The sequence below is a fragment of the Nematolebias whitei genome, chromosome 3 (assembly GCF_014905685.2).
Source record: "Nematolebias whitei isolate Nwh7 chromosome 3, NemWhi1, whole genome shotgun sequence".
Lineage (NCBI taxonomy): Eukaryota > Metazoa > Chordata > Actinopteri > Cyprinodontiformes > Rivulidae > Nematolebias > Nematolebias whitei.
Window position 1 is genome coordinate 51,781,188 of NC_056500.1, and position 9,203 is coordinate 51,790,390.

The following is a 9,203-nucleotide window of genomic DNA, read 5'->3' on the forward strand; positions in this document are numbered from 1 at the left end:
ATTTTTGCTGTCAGGCTCCTGCCCAGTAAATTTACTGGCTAGAGATCTGATTCTAAAATTTAGATTGACACTTAGCTGTGGACCTGCAGGTCTGCTCGTGTCAAAACAGGAAGAAAGTACCAACACTCTCGTTTCTCTCGCTCCTGATTTGTTATACATTTTTGAATGGTTGTTAACAGACCATGCTCAGCAAAACTCTCTGCTCACCATGGCCAGAGATAGACTCCCACCCACAACCTGTTTAATGTCTGAACAGCGTTTACACTACACTGCTCGTGTGACTTCAGACCCTGCTGATCATTTAGGAGACTCATTTTTGCTGACACCAGACACACAAATTGTCACTTCGTCCATCTGCTGGACACATGACTGTTGTTTTGTTTTGTTGACTCTGAATGACAAGGTGACACCTCAAACACCTTATTTCACAGTGACTGACTCTTTCCCACATGTTTCACTGGCTAAACCATCTGATTCACAGTGGCGTTCTCTGGGTCCTTTAGAACTCAGAGCACACACTGCCCCAGACTGGGAACCACATGACAGCTGTTTTTTCTCACCCTCTCTCAACATGTACAGACAAGATTTTTGTCACATGTTGACAGTGCGACCTACAAAGGAAGTCATTGACAATAATGCATGACTAACAATGTCCACATTGTCTTTGGACAGCCCTGAATTGGCAGAGGTCCCCCCACATCTGTGGGCTCAAACTAAGTATGATATAGGATTAATTAAAGGCCAGGAGCCCATTGAAATTACACCAAAATCCACTTACAGGCCTAAAATACCTCAGTACCCTCTCAAACTGTAAGGATGTTAGTTTTCTGTGGCCCGGTGTGTCTGTTTCCCTCGTGCTCCTCATTAGTTTCCATTGTTGCCACCTGTGTCGTCCCAGCTGTTTGCTATCATGTCTCGTCTTCTCCTTGTATTTAAGTCACTCTATTCTGTCTTGTCCTTTGTCGGGTCGTTCTTCGTTGGGTACGCTTCTTTGAGTCTCCTGAGTCTCTCCTTTTCTTCCTGGTTCCTCGAGTTCCTCGTGTCTCCTGAGTTCCCCGTGCCTCCCTCCTTGTTTATGTAAGTTTTGCTGCCCCGTCAGCTTGTTTATTTTGTACTTTTCATTTATCATTAAAAGCCTATTTTTGTATATCTGCCGAGTTGAGTCCCTGTTCTGCACTCTGGGTTCGCTCCGACCACAAATCCTAACACAAACCTGATGTAGAAAAGGGAATTACTCCTGTTTTCCACTCTTTGCTGAAAGCTGGAGTAATTGTCCCCTGCCCATCATCACCTGTCAGAACACCTATTTTTCCTGTGAAGAAAATTAGGCCCCAACCACCAGATGAGTGGCGGTTTGTTCAAGATTTGAGAGCTGTGAACTCTGCAGTACAGGCTCGTGCCCCCATTGTCCCAAACCCTTATGTGCTCTTGTCACAAATTCCATCAGGCTCCACACATTTTTCAGTGATAGATCTGGCAAATGCATTTTTTTAATGTCCCTGTTGTAAGGACGGTACTTTTCTGTGGCCCAGTTTGTGTCTGTTTCCCTCGTGCTTCCTCGTTAGTTTCCATTGTTGCCACCTGCGTCTCGTCTCAGCTGTTGTCATCATGTCTCGTCTCCTCACAGTATTTAAGCAGTCCTATTCTGTCTTGTTCTTGTCGGGTCGTCTTCGTTGGTTCTCTCCCTTGGGTCTCCTGAGTCTTGTCCTGAGTCTTGTCCTGAGTCTGTCCTGAGTCTTCCTGGTCCCTCGAGTTCCCCGTGTCTCTCTTGTCGCCTGAGTTCCCCGTGCCTATTCATGTAAGTTTTGCTGCCCCGTCAGCCTGTTTATTTTGTACTTTTATTTACCATTAAATCATATTTTTGTATATCTGCCGAGTTGAGTCCCTGTTCTGCACTCTGGGTTCGCTGCTAACCTCAAACTACGACACCTGTGCTTCCAGATAGCCAATTTTAGTTTGCTTTCCAGTTTTTGGGGAGGTCTTACACGTTCACTCGCCTCTGCCAAGGCTATTGTGAGTCTCCCACTATATTTCATCAGGCATTGAATGACAGCCTTGCTGGTTTCACACTCCCAGCCAATTGTGCACTGTTGCAGTATGTTGATGATCTGTTACTGGCCATGCCTTATGAACAGTCCTGTAAAGAAAACACTGTCTGTCTGGTTCAGTATTTGGCTGAGCAGGGACATAAAGCATCTTTGTATAAACTGCAGTTTGTGCAACCTATTGTGACATTTCTGGGTCATCGAATCTCAGCAGAAGGTAGGGAGATTGTAGATTCACGTGTTAAAGCCATAGTGAAACTGCCTCGTCCTGAGACTAAAAAACAGCTAATGTCCTTCCTAGGACTTTGTGGTTATTGTAGCCATTTTATTCCAAATTATGCCGAGATGGAGACTCCGCTGTGTACAATTTGTCATGAACAAGGCCTCCAAATGAATTCTCATGTGACCTGGTCATCAGAGGCTCTGCAGGCCTTTGAATAGCTGAAAAAGCAGTTGCAGCAAACACCCACCCTTGGAATTCCAGACCCAACACACCCCTTCATTCAGGCTATGGATGAGCGTGGTGGCTGCATGACCTGTTTTGCTCCAAAAACATGGCGACAAATTTAAACCGGTAGCCTATTTCTTATCCAAATTGGATCCAGTAGCAGCTGGTCTTCCATTCTGCCTGCGCGCCATGGCAGCAGCTGAGAAAGCGGTCCTTGCTAGCCGAGACATTGTGGGATATTCTGATCTGACCCTTCTCGTTCCCCACGCTGTCACACAAATTCTGAATGAACAAAAAACTGCTCACCTCTCTATAGCACTTTGGCTGAAATACCACACCACTCTGCTGGACATGCCCAATATCACCATACAACGCTGTAATGTTTTAAATCCAGCAACATTGTTACCCACAACTGAAGATGGTGCACCTCATGATTGTATTGCTGAGTTGGAAATTGTCTGCACCCCCAGGCCTGACCTACAATAACACCCACTGGACAGTCCAGACTGGGATCTGTTTGTGGATGGCTCTGCGTCATGTGACTCTGAAACAGGCCAGATAAGAAGTGTTTATGCTGTCATAACTCACACACACACAGTTGAGGCACAACCCTTATCATCATGTTCAGCACAGGCCTGTGAACTGATTGCTCTCACACGTGCTTGTGTTTTGTCTGAAGGGAAGAAAATAAATATTTACACTGACAGCAGGTACGCATTTGGTGTTGTTCATGACTTTGGAGCTCTGTGGAAGCACAGATGGTTCCTACGCTCTGACGGACAGCCCATACTCAATCACAAACTTGTTGCTGACCTGTTACACGCTATCACACTCCCATCACAAGTGGCAGTCATTAAATGTGCTGTACACACATCCAACACTGACTTTGTCTCAAGAGGAAACACTTTGGCTGACGAAGCTGCAAAGCATGCAGCCTATTCCACCTCAGTGCACACTCACACTCTGACAAACACACAGACAGAACCTGACTCACCATTCTCTGTTTCTGACATGCAACGATTTGCCAACGCGAGTGAAAAAGCTGAATGGAAAAAGCACGGCTGTGTTTTTACTGAAAACATCTAGATTGGCCCAAATGGTAACCCATGCTTACCAAAACATTTTTCCCCTCCTTTGCTGTTTTGACACATGCTTTGGATCATGTGTCAAAGGGAGGAATGCTAAGACAGATTAATGCTGATTGGTTTACGGTAATTTTTTCAAAAACAGCAGCTCAACATTGTGACTCCTGCCTCGTGTGTGCCACTCACAATGTTTCAAAAACAATAAAAACAACAGCTCCAGGAGCTCACAAAACTGTTAGAGCACCATTTCAACATTTGATGATTGACTTTATTGAACTAACACCTGTTCAGAACAAAAAATAATGCTTGGTTATAGTAGACATGTTTTCCAAATGGGTGGAAGCTTTCCCCACAAAGCATGCCACAGCCAGCACAGTTGCTAAAATTTTGTTGCAGGAAGTGGTGTCAAGGTGGGGCATCCCACAAAGAATTTCTAGTGACAACGGTCCACATTTTGCTAATCAGATACTTGAAGAAGTGTCCACCATACTTCACTTTGATCTGACTAAACATTGCACATATCACCCACAGAGTGGAGGAGCAGTAGAAAGAGAGAATGGGACATTAAAAAACAAACTGACAAAAATCTGTGATGAGACAAAACTCAACTGGGTTACATGTTTGCCCATTGCACTGATGTACATGCGCATGTGCCGAAGGGCCAGACACAACCTCAGCCCTTTTGAAATTCTGTTCGCAGCACCACCAAATCTAGGAACAGGACCCACCACAAATCCAACTAATGACCTGAAACCCTGTGATCACAACATGCTTGCTTATTGCATTGAATTGACTAACCATTTAAAATTCCTCAGGTCTCAGGTCCAGGGAGGACTCCCCAGCCCAGCTCAGAAACAACTGCATAACGTAACCCCTGGAGACTTTGTTATGATTACATTTTTCAGGAGGAAAAGGTGGAATTCCCCAAGGTGGACAGGCCCTTTCCAGGTGCTGTTGACAACCCACACAGCTGTTAAGGTGGCTGATCGAGCCACCTGGATCCACGCATTCCATTCAAGCAGTTTAAAGGAACCACCCCCCAATCAGAGGGAGGGCAAAAGGGAGGACCAGGGTACCTAAGTACCTGAAGAGTCACTCAGTGCCAACGGGCAGCTGAGGCAGCAGTCCACTAGGTCAAGTCCAAGCCTAGAAGGACTAGGACAGCACACTCACTGGGCAAATGCCTAGGTGAGGCGGCGTCCCACTTTTCCCCCTCCTCACTTTGTCAGGACAAGTGACCTAACACAAACAAACTGAACTATTGAAATTTCTTTACAGGGCGTCAACACACATACATAAAGAAACAAATCTTATACTATAAGTATCGGTCACAGACTACTGATATAGAAACTTTTTTCACACACATGACGAGAACTCCACGGTTTAGAAACAACATACCGCTGAGCTACTAAGGACCCCTTGCCAAGAAGGGCCTTCCAACTTGCTGTCATCCATACATCTATCCATCCATCTGGTTTGATTCTTGTAATTGTTTAACTCATGTTTGTAACAATGAACCTGTTCCAACATCCTTGGAAAACTACCCTGATGTTTGGGTCCATAATTCTCTTGGCAACTGTCATCATTTTCTTGTGTGAACATTTTTTCATGTTCCCAAATGAAGGGCCCTGTACACAGACAAAGGTCACCAGAAGGAGCCTTCCAGAATCTGCTTATCAGAAGTTAATCCTCGACTATGAGATCAACTCAACCACTGCATTCCAGTTCGACCTGTGTGATGTAATCGATTGTGGTGGTCATGATCAATGGTATCGAAGCGTCAATCTATATTTGTGTTTAGATATTTCAATGAACGCGGATGGTTTCCCTGTTCACACCACTCGCATGCATAGGTCCCTCACCAAGCAGGTCTGCAGTATCCAGGAACCCGTGAACCAGTCTGTTCCTGGTACACAACCACTGCACACACAGGACTGTGGACACCCCCACGTTCTGGTTTGACTGAGGACACAAAAGCATGGTGGGACAAAGTCAGGTTTCAAAGAGATTACAACCCAGCAAAGAACCCAATCACTCTCTCGTTGAATAAGTTATCCGGCCCTCTACAACATTTTATCTCACAAACAAGGTCAACTTACTATACTTTCTTACTCCAGGCTTACGTAACAGGCACAGATCCAAAGGGATTTATCACAATAAGATTTATTTCCTCACCTCAGTCTCAACCATCCGAGACATCCACACATACCTCGCCTAACATTACAAATGCAGGAGATAACATACCAATCATGTCTGTAGATTACACCAAATTCAAACCTGAACAACTAATAGAACGTGCAACTGGCTATGGTGATGACAATATGTGGTTATCATGGTTAGGTGAAGCAGCTAGAGAAGCTCAACTTAGCAACTGTGTAGCTTGTACTGCAGCCAGACCAAAACTAGTCACCCAATCCGCCCCACTGTTTCCTGAAGACACATGGGGATACAACTGCATGCTGAATCTAACCAGATAAAACCCTGTGACAAATTGCACAACTTTAACCGACATCTACCCATCCATTCACAACAAAACACACCCGGCTTGTTTTGACCTCGTGAAATATTAGGTGGATACCACTGTTTCAATTTCACTTCAAATAAACCAGAGTTAAATTATGGAGAAATACAGCAAGATTGGTGTAATCTAACTTTAGCTGTAAAGACTGACAAAGAAGAAGATCAAATAATTGGATCTTGGGCCAGAGCTGGCCTATACTATTATTGCGGTGGCCAAAGAATATCTGTTCAAATTCCCCTCAAAACTAGAGGACTCTGTGCTTTAGTCTGTCTAGTTGCCCCTCTAACCCTAGTAGGATACACCATAGCCTCCAACACTCCTAAACGACGTCGACGTTCTACAGATTTCGACCAAACAGATTAAAAAACCTACATAGATGCAATTGGTGTCCCTAGAGGCGTTCCTGATGAATATAAATTAGCCAATCCCATAGCTGCAGGATTTGAATCTCTAATTCCCTACGTAACAGTAAACAAAAACGTAGCCAGAATAAATTTTGTCCATTACAATGTTTTGCGTCTGACCAACTTAACTCGCGATACTGTAGAAGGCCTAGCTGATCAACTTCGTCCCACCTCTAAAATGGCTGTATAAAACAGAATTGCTCTAGACATGCTTCTAGCTGAACAAGGAGGTGTCTGTCACATGATTGGTGATGAATGTTACACCTTCATCCCCAACAACACAGCCCCTGATGGTAAAGTATCTCGTGCATTAAAAGGCATAAACGATTTGTCCCAAGAAATGCAAGATGCATCAGGCATAAATGACCCAATCTCAAATTGGTTTGCTAAAATATTTGGACAATGGAAAGGTGTTGTTATGTCCATAATTCTGTCTATAATTGTCGTCATAGCCATCTTTGCTGTTAGTGGCTGTTGCTGCATACCATGCCTTCGCACACTATCCACACGTATCATAACTACTGCAATGACCCCTGAACGACTGGCTGAAACTTATGCCCATATGCTTAAAAACACACCTGAAGACTTAGATCTGACGTTAACTGCAGAATCCACAACCTTTGTCCTGACCAACAAAAATACAATGCTGTAAGAAGTTTCTCATTTCTTTGCTTTATTTTAACTTATATTTTGTTTTTACTTTTATTAATTTTTCATTAAAAGAATAATTTTGTTTCCTTTGTTTTTGCTTGCCATAATTATGGGGACCTGTCCCCCACAAAAACAGCCTATGCAATTTTCTAACTGATGTTTATGATGGTCTCATGTTAAAACATACACTGTATGCCACCTGTGTCCTGATGTTCTCACCTTATCAGTGTCTGATACTATCTGTATATACCTTGTGTTATCATCATTGTTATTATTGTTCCAAATGGAACAAAAAGGGAGGAATTGTGGAGGGAAAAGAATATACTCAAGTATTTTGTATTGTTTTAGTCAAGTCTTGTGCATATTATTTAGTTAAGTTGTGATGTCCATCTGGTTGAGACCATCCGCATGCCATTTCCTATTGAAACATCTGTTTCTCATCACACCATGGGGCAGGAAGTCAGAGGGGCCTTGTTGAGCGTGTGAAGCCATCAGAATATTGGTTCCCAGAAACTGCTCGCACATAAATCACTGCAATAGGGATGTGCCTGGCCCGACCAACAAGGAACTGTTTGTCTTGTTCTTGGTTTTGTATTTTGTAAGCCCTTAAGGAAAAGGATCCACCATCTGGAGCCTGCCAACTGCCCAATGGGGCCAGGAATGTGAGAATAGAGTTTTATGACGTGTGAAGGACTGTATAAATGTGTAAGCTTAACACTGTATTTTCAGAACTCACTGAGGTTTTCATGCGGTGCTGTTCTCCTTTGCTGCAAAGAAAATAAAACCAACTAAAAGTTCTTTCAGTCTGCTGAATTTATTGAACTGTAAGTTTGATAAATACTTCTGCAATTTTGCGTCACAAATAGGATCCTTCGCTGGTCCATCCACTTCGCTGGAAGCTAGGACGGTGGCTGATCACCGGGAATCATTGTATTCTTCCTCCAAACCTCCTGTAGGACATTGAGAGTGGGAGGACGTTCTGGTTCTCCATCGGAGAGGATCGGCTTCAACAGGATCCAAACCAGACTGAGAGACCTAAAAACAAAACAAAAGGTAAACCCAATTTTATACAAAAGAAGGAGAAGTAGTTTTTAATGCAACTAAAACTGAGGTAAATTTGTGGAAACAAATTGAGTTAGATTTCCAATGAGAAGTCGAGAAATAGTAGGAAATTAAAAATAAATAATTTCTGAGGTAAATTTGTGAAAGCAAATTGAAGAAGATTTGTATAACACGAATCAAAGTAGGTTCCTGATAAGGGGCTGAGAAATAAAATAGTGACAAAGTAGGTTTTAATGATTTAAAACTCAGGTAGATTTATAAATAATAAATCGAGGTAAGTCTCATTTAGGAGACTGAGAATAAAGTCATAAAAATGGGGTTAGGAAATAGGAAATCAAATGATTACATTCCTTGCGGTCCAGAAGCTGACCAGATGCGCAGACTGCATGGAGATTCGAGCCTCAGTTTTGTTTCTCAGTTGATTGATTGATTTTTGATTGATTGATTTTATTGTCAATTCTGCATATGTACAGGACATACATAGAAATTGAAATTGCATTACACTCCTACTCAAGTTGCAGCAAACAACAACATTAGCAAAAATAAACTAACACAACTAGTTATATAAAAAATATAAAAGTGAACAGCAGCAGGACCTCTGATGCAACGTGCTCAATAGTGACTAACAGGAGACAAAGGGACGCTGACTGAAGACAATAACATGATGAGAGGTAGATAATGGATGTGCAAGGCCAGAGTAAACAATAGTGCAATATAAAGTATAAACCTGAGAAACTTAGTAAAGTGAAGGTGTGCATACCGGTTCTATATAGAGTCACAGTTATGTACTGATGAGGTGATTAAGTGGAAATGACAATACCAGAATTACCAGAATAGACAGGACGAGTTGATCATAACAGTAGTGCAAAATATAATGCAATAAACAGTAGAGTGAGCTTGTAGGCTGTTAAAGTGACCGAGTTCATAAACTATTCAAAAAAATAAATAAATGTCCCAGAGCAGTTTTGAAGGGGGGGGGGGGGGGGG